We start from the raw sequence: 13,276 nt of genomic DNA on the forward strand, positions 1-13,276 counted from the left end.
GGGTTTCAGAAAATGTGACTGCAAATCTAAATGTACCACAAATAGGCGTGCTTGTCGCAAAAACCAATTGCTACGTAATTCAAAGTGTCACCAATCTTTAGATTGCACTAATAAGTAAGTACAATTTTATCATATGTTTTGCAAATTCATTTCCCTAATTGTAGTAATATTTTAAACCGTTTGATTTTTGTATTAAAGTTTTTTTAATTGATTGATGATTGATTCAATCAACTGATTGTTTGATTGTATTAACTTGATTTTTTAGATATCGAAAATTAAATAAAAAACATTATGTTAATTTAAGCGTACAGAAACGTTGCTGTTGTTTCAGCAAAGATCTTATTTTCACTTTACCGAGTGCCTAGTAGGTAATTTGCAGATTACCTAGATAATCTGCACATTACCTAGGTAATTTGAGAAATAGAACAATTTTAGCAACTTTAACAGATCACGCTAGTTAATCTGCAGATTAGCTAGGTAATCTGCAGATTAACGAGTTTCCGAGCTTTAGCAGTAACATATATATTAAAAATCATTATCAATGTAATGAGGAAAGTTGGTATTATTTAGACTTTTCGGAAGAATTTATAAATGAAGTAAGATAATTTCCACAAAGTTTAACTAAGTAGATTACAAAAATATTTTTAAAAATTAGCAAAACTCCCATTAGAAAACAATTTCTAACACCCATTCCGATTGGTCCTTACGAATCAGCCACCAACATATAATCGTACTCAATGTGACTGCTTCTATTACTAGTCAATCTGATTATAGGATCAGTCGGTCATAGTGTGAAACAGCCCTTAGTCTTCTTACTTCCTCTTTTCATATTAGGCTCAGTTTGATGAAAAAATTTGTGAAAAATACAGACAGAAACAGAGAAGGCTTTGCTTACCTGAAGCAAAAGTTTTCTTGCCTGAATGATGCAAAAGTAAAGAAAGTTTGTTGGTCCCCAAGTAACACAGCTTTTGAAGAATCAAAGTTTCAAGAAAAAACTTAATCCAATAGAGAGTACAATGTGGGACATATTAGAATATGTAAGAGAACTTTTTGGGGAATGTAGTTAACAAATGAGGAGATCATGGAGAATTTAGTAACATCCTACCAAATACTGGGTTGCAATATATTACACAAGATGTATTTCCATTTAGATTTTTTTTTTTCTCTAACCTAGGAGCTATTTCTGATGAAGATGGAGAAACATTCCATCAGATTCTTTCTCAAGTGGAAAAGTGCAATAAGCAAAAGGTGGAAAAAAATCATGTTAATGGATTATCACTGAATTCTACAGTTAGAGACTTTGAAAAAAAACACGTCATTAAGTATTTCAATTTTTAAATGTATAAAATTATGAAAAAGAAGTAATTGACAAATTTATTTGTATCTAATAAGTCAATTATCAATGTATGTAAGCAATAAATATGATATCTGAACAGAAAATGTTTTCCTTCAATAACTTCATTTCTCTCAAAAGTGGTGGGTGTTAGGCCAATTCTGTTTCCAGATTCAGATTCAGCCCCACTGAAATTATAAAAGTCAGTAAAAATGTTTGACAAGAGCAGAAATAAATTTTTTGCAGAACAGTGTAATCCAGTGTTTCTCAACCTCTGACGAATCGTCACTCCCTTCAATAAAACCACTATGTAGTATCGCCCCCTTCACTACAAAATTCTGATGCCGAGGGCCAAGGCTAATATGAGAATCTGGATGGATACCTATCTAATTTGCATAATTTGCACTCTATATTAATATACATTAAGCTAAATTTGTTTAAAAATTCTATTAAAGTTTTAAACCAAAAAAAGGTTACAAAGCTTCAACATCCTGAAAACATGCTCTATAACACAATCTTTATTGAGAAATGAGAAATGCTTCCTTCCTCCACCTCTTATCTTAAATTTTTCAAACCACCTGTCCGAATATCACGACGACACATCTCGTCTCAGATGATGCATTTCTAAGAAGGGGAATTGGGAAATATTCAGTAATAAAAGGGGAGGTTTCCATACACTCGGGGCAGTTCATCTCTGATAGAACATGCCACATACAACTCCTCCGGCTGCTCTTCCTACTGGACATCCCATGGTGACATCCAGCATCCTGCTCAGTCCTACCTATAACCAGCTCCTCCAGAATGAACAATGAGGTAATATAAAACCATTGTAAACTCTCTCTCTCATCCTGATTATAGTCATAGATTAGACATATGTTTTATGTTTTGTTATTCTACTATTTGTCGTTGTTATTTTGGTCTTCTGTGATTAAATTGTTGATTTTTATATTATATGACCTTCTTAGTCTAGTATTTATTGACTATGCACAACTGAACCCCACACAGAATTTTACCACTCAGATTCTGTTAGAATAAGCCATCCAGTGACAAAGTGAGCGTCTAAAGGATCTGACGATTAGAGGGCCTTGACCCTCGTCTGTATTCTCACACTAATGCCAAATTCGTACTGCATTAAATAGACTAGTGACTAGTATAATGTTATTTGTTTAATTATTGCACGATATAACGAATAAAATATCTAATTATTCTTAATATAATGTTTTACTATATCGCCCAGAAAATTGTTTTTTGCCCCCAAAATATAAATTGTCACTAATCGCCCCCTCAACATGGAAAAACGCCGATATCGCCCCTGTTGAGAAACACTGCTGTAATCAGTATTCAGTAGCCAGAAAGGCAAGAATATTGGTATTCTGTAACATCTAAATAATTATTTGGTATTCAGCCAAAAACCCCTATTCAATCCATCCCTAATTTATGCCAAGTGTAAAGAACTTCACCTTATTTAAGTCAGTAAATTAAAAGTTAAAATTTGTAAGAAATTTAATACAGCTATGTAACTGATAATGTATTAGCATATACAGTGAAATTCTTAATCTGGCAACAGAATTGGCCTAACATCCACTACTTTTGAGTGAAATTCTGTTAACCCAGCATCTGGTATGCTGGCAAACCCAATAAGCCTGCATGTTGAGCTCATCGTTGAGAAAGGGTTAATTAGATATTAAGTAATTTAGTATTAGAGGTAGATATTAGGCACCATCTTTTATTGAAATTAATAATTATAATAATTTAATATTTATCCAGTCATATTTAATTCTTGATATAAGAATTAATATTAAATTATTATAATTATTAATTTCAATAAAAGATGATGTCTAATACCAAATTACTTAATATCTAATTATTAATAGTAAGAAGAAATAACCCAATTAATTATGGCAATTGTTTGGTTTATTATTAATACATCAGGCTTAGTGATGTTTATATATTTAATAGTGTGTTTTATTCTATTAAATTTTTTATTTGATTTTTTTCTAACATTCTTTCTTTATAATTAATAACATTATTACAAAAAAATTAAATGATTTAAATTTATTGATTGTAATGATTTCTTTGAATAGTGATTATAGTAAATACAGTAATACCCCAAACTTACGCGATAGGTGGGACCGAGCGATAACCGCGTAAGTCGGGGTATAATTTCGCATATAAATACATACAAATAATTTTTAACTGGGGCCTGAGACTAAAGAAAACAATAATTTAGAAAAAAAATGTTTAATAAAATCTTAGATAATACATATGTATAACAAATTATATTATTATACAATTTTTCACATTTACTTGATTATCACACCATAATTTTAACATTGTTTCCATCTCAGCAATAATACCATGACGTTTACGAATGAAGCTTGAATTTAAAGATTGAGCATTTTTCGCAGCTTCGAGAATTTTTTCTTTATCTTTTATAATTGTTCTGACCATCGATTCCAGTAGATCAAACTTCTTTGCCAATTCACAAATTTTCATTTTTGTATTGAAGTCTTTAATAATGTTAACTTTACATTCCAAAGATAAAGTTTTTCTTTTCTTGTTTGATGCAGAAGATCAGTTGTTTGATCAGTTGTACTTTGTTTAGATGACATACTAGAGTCTCTCAAGTCTCCGTAGATATAACAAACACAGAAACAAATAATATAAAATAAATTGTAGCTATGTGTTAATTCCGCGCAACATACCAAACATGTAAGCTGAACAATAGCGTGGGGGGTGAGTAATCAAGAGTTGCGTGGTGCTCAAACAAAAGACAAATCGATGAGATTTGAAAATTGTGTAACTCTGGGTTCGCGTAAGTCGGGGTAGCATAAGTCGAGGTATTACTGTATTTCAATTCAAATAGTAATAAAGATAAATTCATAATAATATTGATAACAAAAATAGTGATTACCTGTTGTAACTGAACTTCAGAATTAAGCGAAACTTCACATGTCTGGCAGAAAAATTTTCCAAACTTCGCAGGGACAGCTTGTGGAGCTTCAGTCACTTTATTGTCATCATCAGCTTCAACTTCACCTGTGAATCAGATTGATAGTCAATCTTCTGATCAAACTAATGATCAGATTGAAGATCAATCATTACAGAAACAAAAAAGGAAATATCAACAATAAAAGAATCTAAAGCCTTAATGCTTTAAACCAGATGCTCAAATCCCATTTCCATTAAAAAAATATATATAGTGTATATATTTTGTTTTGCCATATGCCAAAATAACTGATAATGTTTCTTCAATGCATAAAAAAATACACCCATTACTAAAAAATTTCAGATCATTTCTTGCATCTAATTTAATTACTTATTTTTTTTTCTATTTATCTTTTTTTTTTTACAAATAATTAAATAAAACTCAATAAGGTCCATTAAATATATTAAAATTATTATTAGAATATTACCATAAAAATATAAAAATAAAGTAAAAATATATTTATAGAAATAAAATTTACAAATAAGGAAATCTTTAAAGAATGGTTTCTATATTTTTGAATTTTGTTTAATTTGAAAATTACAAGACAAAAATTCTTTCAAACAATTGGATAGGTTTAATTAAACAATTAATAGTTTGTATATAAATATGATTGATTTAGGGTTGACAATATTTTGTCCTATCACAAATCAACTGAGTTGGCTTGATATATTTTAAAACATTTTAACCAATAAAACATTCTAAAATGTTTTATTTTTAACATATACATTTTAGATTTTTAATTTGAGTTTTTAAATGTACAAAAATTTTTAATGTTTAAAAATATCAAAAAGTAACTAACAAAGACTTATTTTTGATGGAACTAATGTTATAAATAATAAACTGAACTTCCAAGTTTCAATGTGTTAGTAATTATAGGTTAAAAATAAAATACTGAATCACTAAGGGTATCAATGTTTCAAATTTTTGACCAACAACAAATATTTTAAGCTCTAGCCATTTAAACTGAAATTTCACAAACCAGAATAATGTACATTTATTAAGTCAGTTTTATAATCATATTGTTATATTTCTCATTAAAAAAAATTTAAAGTAAATAAAGGAAGATACTTGAATCACAAATATACCAGGCGTACCATAAAAAACTTGATGCATTTTAAAACCTTTTAACTAAAAAGTAGCTGTCCAATTTGAATGAAATTTTACAAAGCTCTTATTTAGACTTCAACATGACACCTGTTTGCTACACAAAATTCATATCAAGCTGAGATTGAATTCCATATAATTTCCAGCATTTCTAAATGAATTGTATCCATGATTTTCTCTTTTAAATCATCATCATCATATGTCAGCCATCATCTATAAACAATCCTTTTAATGTACACACACAGATTGAAGTTGGATAATATGAGATCTGGGAATCTCAATTACGTGGGAATTTGATGATCAGTTTATAGGACTCCTTGCCTACCGAATTTCACCCTGTTAAACGATAACAAGGGATCAGTGTGGTGATGTCCTATGTTGTTGAAAACCAGTCCATCAATTTACTTGTCTAACTGGGGAGCACATAATTTTCCAACATGTCCCTATATGCATCCTACCAGACAGTTTCTTCAGCAAAGAAGAAGCGCTCCATCACCCAATGATACCAGATATGGTAAAATGCATGTAGATACATGTAATATGTGATATGGTAAATTCATAAAATGCATGTAGATTTTGTGCACCCCAAATGATGGTATTGTGAACATTCACCTTACCACTGACATGGAATGCAGTGAAAGGGTGGGCACACAGTGATGCAAGTAGATGGGTTTGTTTTGCAGGCAATTCACAATTTTCAAACAAAGATTGAGATTTTTACATCTTACAGAGCTTGAACTCACTGAATCTGATAGGGATACAGCCCTAAGTGTTTTCTTACAATCCTCTGATATGTTGAACAGAGAATACTTATTTTTAGTGATAATTACCTTAGGGGTTTTCCCAGGCTATGGTCCATCACTGCACATACTTGATTTCTTTTTCCACTTTGCCAGGATCTTTCCTGTTTCCTGGTTTTCTCAAAACAGTACCAGTTTCTTCAAATTGTAAAAAAACAGTTCAAAATACTATTTCTTGATCACACAAGTTGTGTCTTATAGTCTTATAGTGTCCTGTTGAACAACCAGATAATGCACTTTGCTTTCTACTGAATGGATTCCTCATTTTTTGTTAATTGTGGCACTTGTGTTTGCAAGGATAATGTGTGTTTTCAGCAATGCATTACTACAAAAAGTTATAAGTTAAACTGTCTTCTTGCAAAATTACAACGACATAAGATGATTATTTTCTTAGTTATAAGGTTTTAAAATTATCAGGTTTTTATGGGACATCCTGTATTCTAATTCTTTTCATATACAAATGAATTCTTATAATTTTAAGTTTCTAGTTGCAAGACTAAATGCATAACTAAATATTACAAGAAAAAACTTTAATAATTCAGATTAAAAAATGAAAAGTTTTCAAATATTCTTATTAATTTTAAAGAAAGAGAAAACTATTATAACATAAAACTGATGAAAAACTTTTAAATCAATTAGATATCAGCAATAGAACAATATCATTGTAAAATAGTTATAATATTTAGTATTTTTAAGAATTAAAAAAACAGCTTATGTTGGTTGGATAATTATTTCATTTCAGGATTAGAGATCAAATTCATATCCAAAATATTAGAATACCATAGACAATCATAAAAACCTCAGATTACTTTCATTGAAATTTAATGGAATCTAGGAAAATTCTAAGACAGTCTTATTTTAATTTCATGGAAAAAATACTGTATTCATGATGTGTACAGATTTTTGAATGAGCTGTGGTCTTACCCTGTTCAATAATAAATCAGTGCCAGATAACCACTTTAGATAAACTCACACATTGTGAACTATTTTCAAATTTTAAATTATTATTATTAAGATTAATTTATTTTCTGATGTCATATATCTAAAATCAAGAATAGTTCAGAAATATCAAAACATTTTGATATTATGTTTATATTCACTGGCAAATTGAAACAGCAAAAAAAATCTTTCTCACTTTATATTTTTAGAAGCAAAAATATAGGACCAATTTTCTTTAACTTATTTTAAAAATATTTTAATTGGTTACATGTATAAAAATCATTCCCAAGAAAGTTTGCTTCACTGAAGATCAATTTCTTTTCTAATAAGAGAAAAGAAAAAAGATGAAATTATAAGATTCCTTTCAAACTGAAATAGCAAATTTGATTTCTATAAAATATATGTTTGAAAAAAATTTTGGTTTCTATAATATAACTTTTTAAAATAAATGAAAATTTCTTTGATTCATAATATAAAAGTCCATACTTTGGATTATTAAAAATTTTATGACAATTATGTCTAAATTGACAATAAAAGATTTATAAACTGTATTCAAAATAAAATCAATGTTGACTATTCTAACATTTTAAATATTAAGCATGTGCTTATTGACATTGACTTATAACTCAAAACAGCCTAAAACAAAATCAAAACATTTATAATCATTGTGAATCACTTTATTTTTCATAATACATTAATCACAATAAGCAGATTTCTCAATTCTGATGTACACCTTTTTTTATTAGACTTCCCTAGTGTACAAAACTAGAGTGTATGTGTATTTGAATCAAATACAAAGATGACTTAATGCAGTTTCATTTGCATTGTTTACTCCTCATTCTGTATGGAGGTTTGTATGTATTACATCATCAAAACAGACATGGTACACATTTCTCCCACTGAATTAGTGGGATGAATGTGTACCATTGTGTTTAATTTTGGTTTTGGAATGGTTTGACAGTAAGCCACTTTGAACTACAACAAACAGTGAAAGATGTCCAGCAGATGGTTTCCTATAAAGCTAAGTTTAAGCAGAGTCATCTGCTATGCTGGAAAACACATATAGATACAAGGGCTATTTTTTAAATAAGTCCGTTTGTGAATGAGAATGGTGCGCGATTGCAGCAGTGTGCACAAGCATCTGCTTTCAGTATGCTTTGCGTGTGTTTAGATGCCATTTGCAGCTGTATCATCTGTCCATGTGCTGAGCTGTAGAAGTTTATAATGTTTAAGAAAACTGAGTCACCCACTGACTGTAAGATACGATCTGTTATTCGATTTTAGCAAGAAAGATCATGGTAACTGTCTTTTGGGACAGGAAAGGGACTTTGTTAGTGGATTCTAAGTCAAGAGGCACAACAATCAATTCTGATGCTTATTGTGTAACCTTGAGAAAACTCCTCCATGCCATACAAGACAAGCAACCCCTAATGTCTTCCGGCGGTAGACGGCAGATTTCTTTGAAGTCATAATTTAAAAAATTTTTGAGGGTATGACAAACGTTTGAACAAAAATTGAAATTATGTAGAAAAGTAGATAAAAGTATGTAGAATATGGGAAAAAATATATTTTAACAATATATTTTATATTTACAGTATTTTTCTTCTTATCAAAAAAATGGACCTTATTTAAAAAATACCCTTCATATTTTATTGTGATGATATCTGGAAAGTTCCATTTCTTATCATATTGACATGAAATTTAACTGTTAAAACACTGATTACATGGTAATATTGACTGTGATTGATGTGTTGTATGCAGATCTTCTGTAACTGTAATAGAGTCATAAATAAATATATTTAGAAATGTGATCACAAAAAACTGTAAATATGATAAAATGTTTTTCAAAAATACATTTATTGCTGTCTGAATACATTAACTTTCCACAGCTGTATGAACTGGATGTACAAGTACATTAGATTTGTTGGTATATTAGAATGCATAGCAGAGCACTTGGCACTGGTATCAACTGTTTGAAATTTGTATAAATTTGAACTTATTTATTTCCTTACTGTTCTTTACAGTATAATATAAGCATTCTATTTTTATATAGGTACATTTACATTTTTTTAATATAAAAGTCATTTTATAGTAATCTGTATTTGATTTCTTAATGATTTAATAGAAAAGATGGGCATCCCTTGTACAACACGATACTTCTACAACAATTTTGCTCTAACACTATTTTGGTTGGAAATCTCCATACAATTTTACAATTTTTAAGTGTGAACTTCATTATTCAATATTTTTTTTTTTATTCAAGTAAGCATGCATGCATGTCTCAAATTTGCCCATGGATTTTAGAATATTGAAATTTTCAATTTGTTTTGTGCCTTTTGTCAGGTTTACTTTAATGAAAACTGATAGGACAAGGAATAAAAAAATTACACTAACTTTCTTATCAACTAGGTGTCATCATAGTTTTCAGACTTTAGCCATTAGGATTGTCATTGTGTTTTCTTTTTATAGATTAATCTTCATATTTAGTAAAGTTTATTTAAACATTTTTAGGAAAGTGTAATTAAACATTTTTTAACCATAGCTATTACTTACTTATGAATGATTACTTCATTCATAAAAATGACAAAAGAAATACAGCAGTATCTCGATATTCGAACAGTTTCCAACTCAAACAATTCCATATTTGAACACACATTGTGGAAAAAATCTCTCTGTACTCGATTGAACAAACACAATCCTACAGAAGAAATTTTTGTTTAACATGTGAGAACTCAAACTGTAACGAAAATCTTTTTTCAATTTCATCATACCTATTTTGACAACTAACATTGTTGACTATCCTTTACTACCTGAGAACATCTTGATTTACATTTTCTTGATGGTGAACACGATGCGTTCCCGTGATTTGTTGACCTTTCAGCTGTCTGTTACTGATTTTAAATATCAGAATTGACAGCCAAATGAGTCAGCCATTGTCTGTTCCTCAAGGAGTAAAAATCATTGCCAAATTCTTGTGTGAGTGCCCAATCCTACTTTACTTTGGATATTTCATTCTACCCTCGGTCAACTATGCCTTTGAAAACAAACTTTCCCAAACAATCCTGATCCAGAACTTTCCTAAACAATCCTTAATGAGACAACTTTAAGGCTCTAATCACAACAAAACCTTAATCCAGGAACATCCTCTTGTGAACACCATCAATTCCAGGTATTTATTGACTTATCAACAATTGTAAACTCACTCTCTCGTGACCATCTCCATTAGATAGGTCAGTTAATCTGATATTATGATATATGTATCATGTAACCTTTTCCTTTCAAATAAATGCTTATTTGTTGTTAACCATAGAGTCTGAGTGCACTACTTCTGTTGCACTGTCTCACCATCCTCCACCTGAAATCTGATTGCCTGCACACATGGCTGCTTGTGTGACCTACTTTCAAACCCAAAATAAACTCACCATTCCATGTCGAATGAGACACAGTGGTGTCAGTCCTGACAAGGCAAAGTTATGCTGACCCTCCAGTCACAAACAAAATTTTCATTTTGTTTTATTTTAATTTGTCATCCATAAAAAATTATGATAAAAATTTTAAAAAAATTAAGATCTTGCTGATATTTCTGATCAAGATCAACAAAAAAACTCAGATAATGACAATACTTTGTAAAAAGAAAATATCCTTGTTTAACTAAAATTAATATTAATGTGTCATACAATACTTTTAATTGTGGTTGTTAGTTAATTATTGATTGTTTTAACAAACGTATTTCTCTTAATGATAAAAAGAACTACACTTTTGCTAACTTCTGGAACCTAACCTCATGTTTTGCATTAGTCCTTTGTTTCATATAGCACGGATTCACATAACACAGCACTTTTTCAGAATGTAACTACAGTGTTATAAGAGGGATAGCTATACTTCTCACTATGAGAGATTTGAAGAGTGAAAGTAAAATATGGTTACTAAGTTACAACATTTATTGTTGAAAATTATAATAACTGAAAATATCCAACAATTTAATATTTTGACAAAATGTGATATTTTCAAATCCTGCTAGTGAAACTATTGATGTAAATCTCATTCAATTTCCAGGATATTTCTTGTGTTCAATGGCCAAAGAAAGACTAAGTGATTTAACATTATTTTTTATTAAAAATTTCACATACAGCTTAAGTCTCACTAGTGAAAACAGTTGATACAAGCTCAAGTTTTCTCTGAATTTTTAGACAAATCTTAAATAGACCTACAGTGTACTAATGCAATTTACTACTTTTAAAATGAATAAATTATTTATAATTTTATAAATATTAGACTGTATCACAAAAAAATTAAAGAAATCTCAATTGGCCCATTCTATTGGAAATCCTGCACACAGATTCACTCATATGTCATTATCCCACTATAGATGCACTGTTTCAAAAATACTTGTTTATTACAAAGAAACTGTGCTCTTTTAGTACCTGAAAAGTGTAAATGACCCAATACAAGCTCCATAGTCTTTGATGGGAAATTCTACTTATTATTCTCCAGACATTGCACCATCCTAGTAACATGTTTTCTTTGTGTTCAACAATCATCAATTCAATCAAAAATTCTGAAACTAAGAAGTGTAAAAACAGCTTTCTTCACTTCAAGAGATAAAGATTTCTACTAGATTTTACAGTACAAACTTTTAACTCATTGGAAATCAGTTATAGATTGTGCTGGCGTATACTTTCCCATATAAAATATCTTTATTCACTTTTTTACATAAAGTTTACCACACATTCTTTTGGATACGAAACACTATAAATGTTCAAATATTAAAATAAATGCAATAAACAATGGCTGATTTTGTTATTAGACTGATTCGTTTATAGTATATGTGTCAAAATATAAATTTTATTTTTATTTCTGGAAATTTTAAAACTTTTACTGAAGAAAATTTTCTAACTATTAAATATAATCTTCAACAACTATAAAAACAAAAAGTAATGAAATATTTTTCCAAAACTATAATTTAAGAAGTTTAATATTTTCTAATTTCATCAAAATACAAAAACAAAATTACCATATGTTCTTTTCAGACTTTTTTCTTCTTCAACATTTTGTACTGGTTGTGGAGGGGGTGGTGGTGGTTTCTGAAAACAACTGGGATCTATACCAAGAGAACGACATTTAGATTTGTGCTTGTTCCCTGTAAAAAAAGTATATAATTAATAAAAATGTCATACAAAAACCAGAAGTAAAATAGCAATGTATTAAAAAGCCTTTTTTACCAACATATTTTATTGCAAAAGCTTTTCAAAACTGACAATATATTTTTATAGGGAATATGTTGGAAAATATCTGTTATTAAAAATATGCATGCATACAATGCAAGATTAACAAAATAAAACTTCAGAAAATTTTTAAAATGGGTAATCCAAAATCAAATTATAAGAAAACTATTTTTTTACTGGAATAAACTTGGAGAGCATCTGACTGCTGTGTTATTGATATTAATTCCTGATTTTCTTTTTAGGTAAATTTATTATTATGGCTCCTAAATTGAATAGGAAATCATTCTTTCCAATTTTGAAGGAAGCTTTTAAAAGGGAACAAAGAATTGTTTGTTTAGCTATTAGAAAAAAACTTTGATGTGGAAGAGGATGTGTGGGTACTGTTACATTTACATCTTTCATTAAACTCTGAAGTTGATGAATTTATTTCTAGGTTAAGCTATATAGTAGAATTCATTCTACTATATAGCTTAACCTAGAAATAAATCATATTCCCTAAATTTCTTCTAAATTTAGGGAATATGATTTATTTCTAGGTTAGACTATTTAGGGATAATGATGTTAGATTAACAGTAGTAGAAAAAGTAGTCAGCAAAAAGTGCAGTTTGATTGACAAGGATATTGTAAGCAATATTGCAACTGAAAATTAGATTTTTTTGGATAATCAAAGGAAAATCATTATTGAGTTTCCTTTGATCTGGTATGTCTGAGGATCAGGCTGAGTCACCTGCAGATACAAAAAATGAAATTTGTTGAAGAAATTATGCAGTTATTACATATTAATATTATTGAAATAGAGGAAGTGCACCTTGCTTAGTCATTTTTGTATTCAGTGATCCTTATGACAAGAAGTTTAATAAAAAGTAAGTAATACAAAAAAAAAAAA

The 13,276-nt window shown here is 29.3% G+C and overlaps 1 long non-coding RNA gene across 2 annotated transcripts in view; it reads right to left on the bottom strand.

Annotated features, from left to right (window-relative positions):
* LOC111625503 overlaps positions 1-12,407 on the bottom strand; it is a 46,490-nt gene extending 34,083 nt beyond the window's left edge. Inside the window, exons 1-2 of one of the 2 annotated variants that reach the window (XR_002756739.1) lie at positions 12,180-12,407; positions 4,248-4,408 (exon numbers count right to left, since the gene is read on the bottom strand). This is a non-coding gene — a long non-coding RNA (uncharacterized LOC111625503). The remainder of the gene's footprint in view (positions 1-4,247; positions 4,409-12,179) is intronic. The other variant, XR_002756740.1, reaches the window with a different exon arrangement.
* Positions 12,408-13,276: the final 869 nt, after the last annotated feature.

The sequence above is a fragment of the Centruroides sculpturatus genome, unplaced genomic scaffold (genome assembly GCF_000671375.1).
Source record: "Centruroides sculpturatus isolate CEXI.00-Female unplaced genomic scaffold, Cexi_2.0 scaffold105, whole genome shotgun sequence".
Lineage (NCBI taxonomy): Eukaryota > Metazoa > Arthropoda > Arachnida > Scorpiones > Buthidae > Centruroides > Centruroides sculpturatus.